The 12,769-nt window shown below is 36.0% G+C and overlaps 1 protein-coding gene and 2 long non-coding RNA genes across 4 annotated transcripts in view; 1 reads left to right on the top strand and 2 right to left on the bottom strand.

Moving 5' to 3' along the window:
• The window catches only part of LOC124448105 (eukaryotic translation initiation factor 2 subunit 1-like), a 117,159-nt gene that overhangs the window by 32,746 nt on the left and 71,644 nt on the right, over nt 1-12,769 (bottom strand). Inside the window, exon 4 of the mRNA XM_046999122.1 lies at nt 12,171-12,187. The gene's annotated coding sequence lies outside the window, so the exon portion shown is untranslated. Of the gene's footprint in view, nt 12,188-12,769 lie in introns of the transcript that reaches the window.
• Nucleotides 7,449-12,156, bottom strand: LOC124448118. 2 transcript variants are annotated; one of them, XR_006948945.1, is made up of 3 exons: nt 11,994-12,156; nt 9,624-9,700; nt 7,449-7,690 (listed from the first exon to the last, which is right to left on the bottom strand). It is a non-coding gene; the product is annotated as an uncharacterized LOC124448118 (long non-coding RNA). The 2 variants fall into 2 exon arrangements; XR_006948944.1 differs by lacking the exons at nt 9,624-9,700; nt 11,994-12,156 and adding an exon at nt 8,888-9,172.
• On the top strand, nt 9,829-12,600 carry LOC124448122. The gene is made up of 2 exons (XR_006948950.1): nt 9,829-10,127; nt 11,193-12,600. It is a non-coding gene; the product is annotated as an uncharacterized LOC124448122 (long non-coding RNA).

Here is a 12,769-nt window from a genome sequence, read left to right as displayed (position 1 = left end):
ATTGATTAAAGAGTCATACTCAGAATCAGTTGCCTTTTTCCACTGATTTGCATGTTCTCCTGTCCACGCTTCTTTTATGTTTAAAGGCTCATCAACATCTTCCGTGAGGTTATCAGCAATATAACACTCGTCGTCAAATCGTCGTGGAGGTCTGCGTATCCTTTTTGCATTCAAGTTTTCAGTCTCTCGCAAGAAACGTTCTTCATAACTTTCTCCCACTTGTTGACCAGGCACCGCATTTTCATTGACATTCATGTCATCAACAATTTGGTCACCTTCATCATTTTCAGGTTGTTTTTCTTGAACTTCGATTGATTTATCTTCTTCGGGATAGTAGAAAGATTTGGGTTGTGCAGAAGAATCCTTACTAAATTCGTAAAATTTGTTTTCAGCGAACATAACATCTCTTCCACGGATAAATCTTTTTGATAATGGATCATAGAGTTTATAACCTTTGGTTCCAGCAGGATAACCAACAAAAATAACTCGTCGGCTCTTTTCTTCAAATTTTCTACGATTCTCGGTTGGAATATGGAGAAATGCTAAGCAGCCAAATACTTTCAAATGCGACACATTAGGCTTCTGATTAAAAAGGACTTCATAAGGCGTGATTCCTTTGAGTGAGCTATTGGGACTTCGGTTTCGAAGATAGGCGGCAGTGCTGACAGATTCAGCCCAAAATTCTCTTGGTAGACTTGCATGATGCATCATACACGTGGCAGATTCCACAAGTGTCCTATTCATCCTTTCTGAGACACCGTTTTGTGCAGGACTATAAGGAGCTGTCAACTGATGACTAATTCCTTTTTGTTTCAAATATGATTCGAATTCCTTTGAACAATATTCACCGCCATTGTCGGTACGAAGCACTTTAATTGGTTTGCCAGTGAGGTTGGTGACATGATTAACGAACTCTTGGAATTTTTCTAAAACTTCACTTTTTCTCTTGATAAAATAGACGTACGTGTAACGAGAAAAGTCATCAATGAAAGTTACAAAATACCGTGAGTCACCAAATGAGTTAACCAATATTGGTCCACAGACATCACTATGTACCAATTCCATGAGATTAGTTGCACGCTTTCCACCTCCTTTAGGATATTCAGTTCTATGTTGCTTTCCCATAATGCAACTTTCACAAATTGAACGTTCCTTACTTTTGTCTTCATTACTTATTCCATAAACCATTTCCCTTTCATCAATTCTTTTATATTGTCAATACCTAAATGACCATATCGATAATGCCATAGTTCAAGGATAGAATGTTTTTGTGAAATGTATACATGATGATCTTCTTCTTTTGTTTGTAGCAAATAAAGTTTACTTAGAAGATTTCCAACAGCTAGCAACTTCCCATTTCTAGCAATTTCACATCTCTTGCCTTTGAATTCCACTGTTGCACCTAATTTGATCATTGCTCGAACAGAGAGTAAGTTTTTATCAAGATCAGGTAGATATAGAACATCATGTAGAGCTATTGCTTGATTACGATTTCCCAGATCACACACAATATGATAAGTACCTTGACCAAATGCCAATATTGACCGATTATCTCCTAGATGAACAATACTTGGTTTGTCAAATGCTGTGTATTCTGTTAAGCGATCCTTCTCACTGGTCATGTGTTGTGTTGCTCCCGAGTCAATAATCCATACTGATTTATTCAGCAGATCAGTAGCTACCAATGCTTTCTCTTTATTAGTCAAAGCATCTTCTTTCTGTGCATACCAAGCTGAATTCTTCTTTTCCTTTTGATGGAAGGTGTTCCCACCACTTTTCATATTCCGTTTTGGACAATCACGGGCGAAGTGCCCAACTTCTTTGCAATTATGACATTTTCCACGAAATACCATACCATTTTTCTCATTATTGTTGCTTTTGCCTTTCATATATTTCCCCCGTACTGTATATGCATTCTCTTTAGCTTTTGTATTCACACTCCTTTCAACATCGTTCAATAACATATTTTTCACCTTATCATATGATAGATTCTCATCACCCACTGCATCTAGTGCCGTAATCAGAGGTTTAAACTCTTCCGGCAAGCTGGCAAGCAATGTCATGGCCAGTTCCTTATCATCGATCGACACATTCATTTCTTTCAGTTGATCGTGCAAAGATTTTAACTGACTTACATGTTCCATCATATCATTACCTGGATGAAAACGAAGCGAGTAGTATTGTTGTCTTAAGCGTACTTTTTGCAGCAATGATTCACGAGCAAACTGCCTTTTCAGGGCATCCCAAGCTTCCTTGGCTGTGTTTGTATCTCTAACATGAATCTGGTATTCGGGTTCTATGGCTAAACATATATATGTCCAGGCTTTCTTCGCACTTGAAACGAATTTTCGTCGCACTTCTGCATCAGCATCTTCCGTTGGAGTTTCAGCCGTCCCATCTGTATGCTCAAACAAATCATGACTCTCCAAATATAAGCGCATGTTGAAGGACCAAGAGCGGTAATTCGACCCATTCAGTTTTGCGAATTTCAACGTGTTTACATCAGCCATGTTTAACACAAAAATTTCATTAAATATATTTCATACACATTCATTCGGTTTACCTAATCGTACTTAGGCGTTCTGGGCCCATAACCTGTTAAGAATATTTAGGTAACGAATGAAAACATCCATTGATTGATTTGGATATATTTATTATAGTTAACAACAACAGCGTGTGCGCAAATAAGCAGTACGAACAGAACAGAGTAAAAGCAATATCACATGACATAGTTGATCATTATAGTATAACTTATATGAAGTTCTTCAACAGTCCTTCGTTATCAGTGACGTTTCCTCAAAGGCGGATCCAGTGTACCTCAAAATAAGTTATAGCTACTAAATTTTAAATTCAAATTATATTCAGAAAAAAACTATTGGTTTTTAATTTCTAAAGGATATAATTTTACGAATTGATTAGCCTCTAAGGTGTTTAGAAATGCAAATATATACAAAAATGTACTGCAGTAATTTATTTTGACGTAGTCAGGATCCGGCACTGCCTGAGCCAAACGTTTTTTCCTTCGGCAGGAAGTTTTTGAAAAAACGTTAAACTGTGTACCCTGGAACATTAAAAATTTCTTTTGGCCAGAGATAAACACCACGGAGAATTTACTAGAATTTACTAGACTATGCAGTCTTTACAGCGTTCTATAAGGCATATTCTAGAATTTCATATTCTGAGAAACGTTTCACTTCCACAACGTGGAACTTTTCTGATGGGGAAATGTTGACATGGGAACCGTTGTCTAAACAGGCTGAAAGTAACTAGTTATCTTCGTGCGACCGGCCTTTGTTACGTAAATTTTAGAAATCGTTCATAAAAGGTCATAGTATTTAGTAAGTTAGAACAATATTGGGCTTTCCATAGTCTATCGAATAGTACTAGAAATGAAAAAAGATGGTTACGATGGTTACGAGGCATGTATCAATAAAAAATCAAAAAAAGATCATTTACAAAATTAGCACATAAACAATTTTACTTATTATACAAATGTGATAGAGTTTATTCTATCTAATTAGCTATTATTTTAACCACTTTTGACTCCATGGTTTGTGCATTTGCAGAAAAAAATATTTTTATACATACATAGTCAAACTTACAGTTCATCAGGAATTGTTGGTAGATATAAATCATATATTTCAACACTAAAGTCCAAATATAAAACCTCAAGCAAGATATTAAAAAGTTCAGGATAACTGTCAACTTCTGATTCCATCCCTACTTGATCTTCTACAAGATTCTCCTGCAGAACGTTTTCTTTGCGGGAATTGTTTTCCTCATGTTGCTCATGCTCCAGTCCTTCGTGATGTTCGTCTTTATTTCTATTCTCATCCTCATTTGATTCGAAAATTGAATTTTTATCGTTTTTGTTCATATCTTTATTTTACATATGCTAATGTGACTCGCAAACTTTACCAACAAATGTTGCTTTCGACGAGGAGATGCTCCGTCACAAGCCAGCTACTACTGACTACTACTGTGTTCATATCCAACGGATGTCCTTATATATACTTAGTTATGTCACTAAAAATTGCACCCAATGAATTCCATTCATCCAGTCCAATTCTCATGCACAGATACCCGGACATGGCAAAATGCCAAAATTGAGAAAGGGAAGCCCATTTCTATGACACAAAAAAATATTTTTTCTGGTACATGTCGTACTTTAGACATACACAAAAACAATAACAACAAAAACAGTCCTTCTCAGGACTATACCAACCAGGACGATCTACATTTACAAACATGTAACGATACTCCCGGGTTCAAACCATTTACTTTATTACGATCATTTCGACGACAGAGCGAACAGCTTGCTAACGACTACATACGTTTAAAGGATGTTAATAACAACCATTTCATATAAAATTATCCTACGTTATGATGTTAATAACAACCATCTAACACAAAATTATTATCTTACGTTATGACGTTAATAACAACCATTTCATATAAAATTATTATCCTACGTTATGATGTTAATAAGAAAAAATGAAACATACGTATTGTCAAAAATGTGGGTGTCAATTATGTATCGTCATTGTGAATTAGTGTGAAGTGTAATGTTTTCATCGTGTAATGTTTTCATCAATGTGCGATGTTGTGATGTTTGTGTTGTCAAAACGTCAGTCAACAACAACAAATTTACTTTAAATGCATCATTTCAATCTTGCCATTACGAAATTATGGAAATATTCATATCATTGTAAATATTGGGAAGTCCTGATCTCTGCATGATACGCATGAAAAATTCGATGTTTGAAAGTTTAAAAAGTTGAATGATTCTGAAAAGAGTTTATGTAATTTAATTTTTGTTCATTATTATTTTATTTACTTAAATCGAAATCGAACTAACATGATTGAACAGTTAAGGCTGAAACACACTAGGCAATCGCTTTAGTCGCGCGTCTGAAGGCTGAATGAAACACACTATAATAAAATTTACAACTTCCTCATTCCGACGATTCCGTTATTTTTCGCAAACAGCAAAAAAAAAAAGTTTTTAAGTGACGTCACCGAAATACACGACGTTCTAGAATTCATTAAATAAAAAACCCTTCAGATAAACTTGTCTATGCCAGTATTCTGCTGTTGTACCAAAAGTGGTAAAATATTATCAAAGTTGTTTCACGTACGTTGGATAAGCAATGTCACCTTACGACGAGAGCAATTTCTCTTTCCCGCCCTCATCCCCCCCACCCTACCAACCAACCATACCACACTCGACCATTTCACCTGCCTGGCTAACTTTGGATGCTGGTGATCCTCAGTAGCACATTGTTATCCCTCTCTTGACAACTCAGTGACGCTGATAGTCTTGTGGTCTAACTAAGGATGCTGGTGATCCCCAGTAGCACATTGTTATCCCTCTCTTGACAACTCAGTGACGCTAATAGTCTTGTGGTCTAACTAAGGATACTGGTGATCCTCAGTAGCACATTGTTATCCTTTCTCTCCCTAACTCAGTGACGCTGATAGTCTTGTGGTCTAACTTAGGATGCTGGTGATCCCCAGTAGCACATTGTTATCCCTCTCTTGACAACTCAGTGACGCTGATAGTCTTGTGGTCTAAGGATACTGGTGATCATCAGTAGCACATTGTTATCCTTTCTCTTGACAACTCAGTGACGCTGATAGTCTTGTGGTCTAACTAAGGATGCTGGTGATCCCCAGTAGCACATTGTTATCCCTCTCTTGACAACTCAGTGACGCTGATAGTCTTGTGGTCTAACTTAGGATGCTGGTGATCCTCAGTAGCACATTGTTATCTCTCTCTCGACAACTCAGTGACGCTGATAGTCTTGTGGTCTAACTAAGGATGCTGGTGATCCCCAGTAGCACATTGTTATCCCTCTCTTGACAACTCAGTGACGCTGATAGTCTTGTGGTCTAAGGATACTGGTGATCATCAGTAGCACATTGTTATCCTTTCTCTTGACAACTCAGTGACGCTGATAGTCTTGTGGTCTAACTTAGGATGCTGGTGATCCTCAGTAGCACATTGTTATCTCTCTCGACAACTCAGTGACGCTGATAGTCTTGTGGTCTAACTAAGGATGCTGGTGATCCCCAGTAGCACATTGTTATCCCTCTCTTGACAACTCAGTGACGCTGATAGTCTTGTGGTCTAAGGATACTGGTGATCCTCAGTAGCACATTGTTATCCTCTCTTGACAACTCAGTGACGCTGATAGTCTTGTGGTCTAACTAAGGATGCTGGTGATCCCCAGTAGCACATTGTTATCCTCTCTTGACAACTCAGTGACGCTAATAGTCTTGTGGTCTAACTAAGGATACTGGTGATCCTCAGTAGCACATTGTTATCCTTTCTCTCCCTAACTCAGTGACGCTGATAGTCTTGTGGTCTAACTTAGGATGCTGGTGATCCCCAGTAGCACATTGTTATCCCTCTCTTGACAACTCAGTGACGCTGATAGTCTTGTGGTCTAAGGATACTGGTGATCATCAGTAGCACATTGTTATCCTTTCTCTTGACAACTCAGTGACGCTGATAGTCTTGTGGTCTAACTAAGGATGCTGGTGATCCCCAGTAGCACATTGTTATCCCTCTCTTGACAACTCAGTGACGCTGATAGTCTTGTGGTCTAACTTAGGATGCTGGTGATCCTCAGTAGCACATTGTTATCTCTCTCTCGACAACTCAGTGACGCTGATAGTCTTGTGGTCTAACTAAGGATGCTGGTGATCCCCAGTAGCACATTGTTATCCCTCTCTTGACAACTCAGTGACGCTGATAGTCTTGTGGTCTAAGGATACTGGTGATCATCAGTAGCACATTGTTATCCTTTCTCTTGACAACTCAGTGACGCTGATAGTCTTGTGGTCTAACTTAGGATGCTGGTGATCCTCAGTAGCACATTGTTATCTCTCTCTCGACAACTCAGTGACGCTGATAGTCTTGTGGTCTAACTAAGGATGCTGGTGATCCCCAGTAGCACATTGTTATCCCTCTCTTGACAACTCAGTGACGCTGATAGTCTTGTGGTCTAAGGATACTGGTGATCCTCAGTAGCACATTGTTATCCTTTCTCTTGACAACTCAGTGACGCTGATAGTCTTGTGGTCTAACTAAGGATGCTGGTGATCCCCAGTAGCACATTGTTATCCCTCTCTTGACAACTCAGTGACGCTGATAGTCTTGTGGTCTAACTTAGGATGCTGGTGATCCTCAGTAGCACATTGTTATCCTTTCTCTAGACAACTTAGTGACGCTGATAGTCTTGTGGTCTAACTAAGGATGCTGGTGATCATCAGTAGCACATTGTTATCCCTTCTCTACCCAATTCAATCAACCTTCAGCTGTGTGCCACTCAAATATACGAATGTCTAAATTCTGCATTTCACAGAAAACTCTTAGGCACTGTGACCAAAAGAGCAATGTAGGGACAAACACGTCTTTGAATCATAAAAACTTTTTAAAAAGGTTGAGAAGTAAAATGTTGGGTATTTTCTTTTCATTCAATACATAAATATATACAACATGTTCTTGGTACAACAAATAAAATATATAAAATTGATTGACTCTATAAATTACAATTGTTCATTTATCCAATTCCTAATTGATTTATCATTGACTTCTGCAGCAGCCACTGTTTCTTGACATGGCCAATGGGGGACTCTCACTTTTTCTTGTTTCACAGCAAGACATCTGTCAACGTGTTGTGGACTATAAATGTAAATGAACATGTTATCAAAGATTAATCTGAAAATCTTTCAAACATTTTTAAACGAAACAAAAATTAAAGAATTGAACCAATTTTCTAAAAGAATGTTTAAATTTTGTTTAAGAACCAGAAGTCCTGTGTTAAGGACATCAAGGCTCTTTACCAAGAATGTGTAAAAAACCACTGATCTAATATAGGACTGGATGACACATTTAATATAAAATTAGTCAAACAATTTCATTAATATTTGCGACCTTAAGCCTTTCTGTGATTCTGATCAGACAAATTTTCCTATCATGATGATAGAAGAATGCGACAGTTTAGCAAAGCATTCTTAAAATAAATTCAATAATTTTTAATATATTTAATAATTTTAAATAAATTAAATGCAGTGAACTATGGCATTTTAATCAGAGGCAAAAAGAATGACATTAAGTTAAAATGTTGAAAACAAGGTAAAACAGCACTGACTAAACAAGATCAGCCATGCATAATGATTTGGAATGTCAAGTTAGTTTTTTATTAGACTTGAATACAACTGCAAAAACACAATGAACCACCACATGAAAACATGTTTTACTCTGCTATTATATACAAAAAGTTCTTTTAGATGGGTCTTTCAAAGGCAGTATAACCTTCCATAACTACTGTGCTACCTTGCTTTTATTATCATGTACAAAACTAAAACTGTGTTATTAACATTTTGAGAAATTGAAATACTTTGAACGTTGCTTGCAGTATGTGTGTATATATAAATATTTTAATGGTCGTATGATGGAATTTCTATGGTGTACTTACAAAACAACACATCTTTAGTGGAAGAGCTAAAGTAACATATTCTTAATATAACAGAAGACAACCTAACCAAAAACTGGGTCAAGTGTAAAATGCATTGTAACGTAGAATGACAATGTCAGGTTGATGTACTGCATTGACATACAAATTACAATGTCTGTAATTACAAGTGAGATGTATTGGGAAAGGAATAATGCAAAATGTGCGTTCTTATTTATACAAAAATTATGATGTACAACACTGGATGAATAGAACTTAAATGAATGAAGATAATAATGCAAAAGACTTTACAAAACATTCAAAAGAACTATTCATTTTTAACATATCAAGAAAATTCGCTTGATTGGGATGAGTGAATGTGAGCTGTAGATGTAAGTCAATGTTTTAAAGTTCGAAACTCTTACCGTAAAGGTTCTTTAGTACCGTAAAAACATGCTAAATCTATAAGCAAGTTGTCAACACCATTTTTTTAAGGGCTTAACAATATTTAAGTCGCCATTTTCCATTCTGAAGATGATTCCGTTCAAGCAGTTGATTGCATTAAATTTCGAACTAATTTCGAGATTAACTGCGTTTCAACTCATTTAGTTTGTATTTAATTTACAGTGAATGAAAGTTCACCGTATTCAGAACAACCTTGTGTTTCAAAGAAATTGTTTTCCCTTTCGAATTTGAGAATCAAGTTCAATGTTGACATTTACATGTCGATTCAATGCGTAATCCAGCCTATACTAAGATCAATGGTGAAGACTCGCTTTTACACTAATGCGCATGCGTTAGTCATTGGACGGCTCACCACAAGCATTATGCGTGTAAAAGAGAATAAATGTAAGGAAATTACGAACACGAATTAAAATAATTTTAAATTAAACCAAAAAAATTAAAAAATAAAAATAAAAAAAAAAAAAAAAAAATAAAAAATAAAAAAAAATTAAAAATAAAAAAAAATAAAAAAGTGAAAGTTGTAAAATAAATATGTAATAAAATAGAAAAGTTTTTTTTAATAAATTGTAATAAATTTTTTATTACAATTAGCAAAAATACATTTAGCAAAATTTTTTCAAAAATACATTTGTGCGAATTAAAAAAAAATAAATAGAATTTCTCTTTTAAAAAATAGAAACATTCAAAGCGACATACCTCATGTTCAAGCAAGAAGAATCAGCTTCTGTATGACCGGATTTAATTCTTCACACCAGTTTTGTTGTGTAGAATCCCTACAATAAAAACCTGGCGTGAAAACCGAAAAGAGAAGCTTATTGGCCTGTGACAACCAATCAAATTCATGCATAACAATAAGCCAATAGACAACCAACTCAGGTAACTCGAAGCGCGCATTGTTTTGTGGTCTCAAGTTGCATGACATGTAAGCGTAATTTTGTATTTGTGGACGACAATGCAAAGTCTATATTGTTCTGTTTCTTTTCGCTTTTCAAAGTCAGTTGAGACGACTAAAGACACAATTTCTTTTCAGAAATCAAGTACGGACGTTCAGGGGTATTCTGCCTCTAAAATTTTAGAAAAGACTGCTTTATTTTAGCAGTAATATCGTCGTTAAACTAAAAGGTGACGTTTTTCAACATCCAGCGGCGTCAAGTCGAAGTACATACTGAAAGATTGTATCGACTTGGATTTTACGAGATGGTTAGTAAAACTTAGTATTATTGCAAAATCTGTCATCAGTCACTAACCCAAAGCTGACAAGCAAGCTCATTGAAAATAACTTCACTGTGTCTCACAAATTTCTCCCAACGTCGATCGATACATTGAGGAAGAATTACCGGTTACTTATGCCGTATGCGGAAGGTTTTGTCAACAACATCACGACAAAGTAAACTTTCAAGCTAAAATTTTGTTGCTTTTTGTTAAAGGTAGCGTATCTACGTCTATGTAATCTGAAAATAAAGTTGTTTAGTTGCATTTGAATGAAGCAAATGCTGATGTTCAATGTGCGATAGGCTTTGGTAAAGTTGGCAAAGATGCTTGCACAGACGGCGGTCAAGCATAAGTTGTAGCTGCTTCTCACTGCAGCTTTTGTCATGTCGAAATACTGGATACTTTTCTATTTAATTTTACCAACAATATTTGTCTGAATCATTTAGTACTTGGGAACATGCATGCTTTACTGAATTCGACTTTGTGTTTCATGAAATAACTCGATGTTTGTAATAGTTAAATTTCAAAGACTCGTTGTTTTTCTTGTATTGTCTGATTGCTATTGATTTGTATCTACAGCAGCCTTCTAAACAGGATGTTTCAACTTTGATAACTTTTGCCATGGTTTTGGAATTACCATTTGGCACATTACACTTTAGTTGTATTGAGCATATGTAAGGTTTATGAAGGAAAGTCATGATGCTATGTAATAGGACGACTGCGTGTTAGCAAAAGCCATCTTAACACAAAATTACATAATTATTTGCACATTTAACATCAGCATTTGCTTGTTTCAAATGCACATAAAGAACTTTATTTTCATATTTAATGAACGTAGAAATGCAGTCCACAACGAAAAGCAACAAATTTTTAGCAAGAAACCTTCCACAACGACAAGCGTAATTTCGTCCAATTTTGTGAGACATAGTGCTTTAGCCAATGATAACTTTTGCAATGTTATAATTATTACTGGTACAATTCAAATTATCGCAATCTCTTAGTTTGTTCTTTGCCACAAGTTGTTGAACAAGGTCAGTTTTTCGAAATTTTCAGATGCAGAAGACTCCTGAGAACCTTTGTATTCAAAAGAACTGTTGTCATAAATCGTCTTTATTGACTTGAAAAGGCAACAAGAAAAGATCACCGATTTTCGCTTAAGCACGGTTCAAACGTCGTGCTTTTCATGTGCCGAACCTAATTCATATTTGGTACGGCAAAGAACGACGTGGCTCGACATCGATTCAAAAGTCGAACTTAATTTGTCGAATTTTGCGCATGATCACAACGATCACATTCGCAAAAAAATTTTGCAATATGCAAATTAACCTATTAATCTAGGGTCGCACGACACTTTTCTTACGTACGATTTAATATGCAAATAAGGGAATTAAGACACTTGCTGGGCTACTTGCTGTTTACCCACCATTTAATTTGTCCACCACTTTTACATCATTAAACTTACTATAAATTTAGGGTCGCACTACGCTTTTCGTACGCGTTATTTACCAGATAGTTTGTGAAAATTCATTAAATGTTTCAATATTTTATAGCAGATGAAAAATACCTCAATTTCAATTATTGGATGCAAAGTATCTACGAGGCATAACGGTTATGCCTCGTAGCTACGGTACATACGGCATAACGGTACATAAGAAATACATCCAAACCTTTGCACAACAACTATTAAACAAGAAATTTAAAACATTCTGTTCAACACACCATGTATAACAACAATAAACTAAAATTATTACCACTCGCTTTAGTGAGGATCGATCGTCATTTAAGGTCGGAGATTTACATTCAATTGAAATTTATTTTCAACATAAGTAAAATAAAATAAACAAGCTTTCTTACCTCTCACAGCAACCTCTCTTCTGAAGTAGAAATCTCATACACTTGACAAAGTAGGTCTGACTCTGACGAATTACAATGAGAAATACTCTCTCGCCCCAGATGTGGGTCGCCCACCGCAGATGACGGATTACAACGAGAAATACTCTCTCCTGGTATATGAGAGTCGCACACCGCAGCCACACAAGTCAGAGCAACTACAGTCAGAGCAACTACAGTCAGACAGTATTATTTTCAGCCGCATCGACAGTCACAGAATAGTGGGCGTACATAAACAGTTACAAGAACCAATCAAAACCTTGTGATTTCATCACCCAACGAAAATTCTGACTGCTTCGAGCTCATGACATCGTCAGACATCACTTACGCTTTGACTTTCGTAATGGAAACATCTCCCAACCAAGGGTCAAAACAAGCTCTGAACAGAAGCAGTATGAAGTACATCAGATGAACACGAAACAACACTGTTTCATAAAACTAGTAATGTTTATTTTTATTGTTGCTTTGTCCATTTGCAATGTCGATAAAATCATAAAGATTCTATCGTTTTGTGAACTTTTGTAATTTTACAGTGAACATCTTAATACACTTCCGCGTTTGAAATTTCAAATATTCTCAGTTTCATTTGATGATATATAAAGTTAGAAAGTAGCAATAGAATTTTTCAACGAACTTCACAGACTGTATAAGTTCTGATAAACGGCAAAGGTGAACGTCGAGATTAAGTTAACATGAAATTTAACTTCACTTCAACGACTACACATTTACAATAGTTTCGC

The sequence above is a fragment of the Xenia sp. Carnegie-2017 genome, unplaced genomic scaffold (genome assembly GCF_021976095.1).
Source record: "Xenia sp. Carnegie-2017 unplaced genomic scaffold, XeniaSp_v1 HiC_scaffold_23, whole genome shotgun sequence".
Lineage (NCBI taxonomy): Eukaryota > Metazoa > Cnidaria > Anthozoa > Malacalcyonacea > Xeniidae > Xenia > Xenia sp. Carnegie-2017.
Note: the sequence above shows the minus strand (reverse complement) of the source record. Positions and strands in the feature narration are given on the sequence as shown.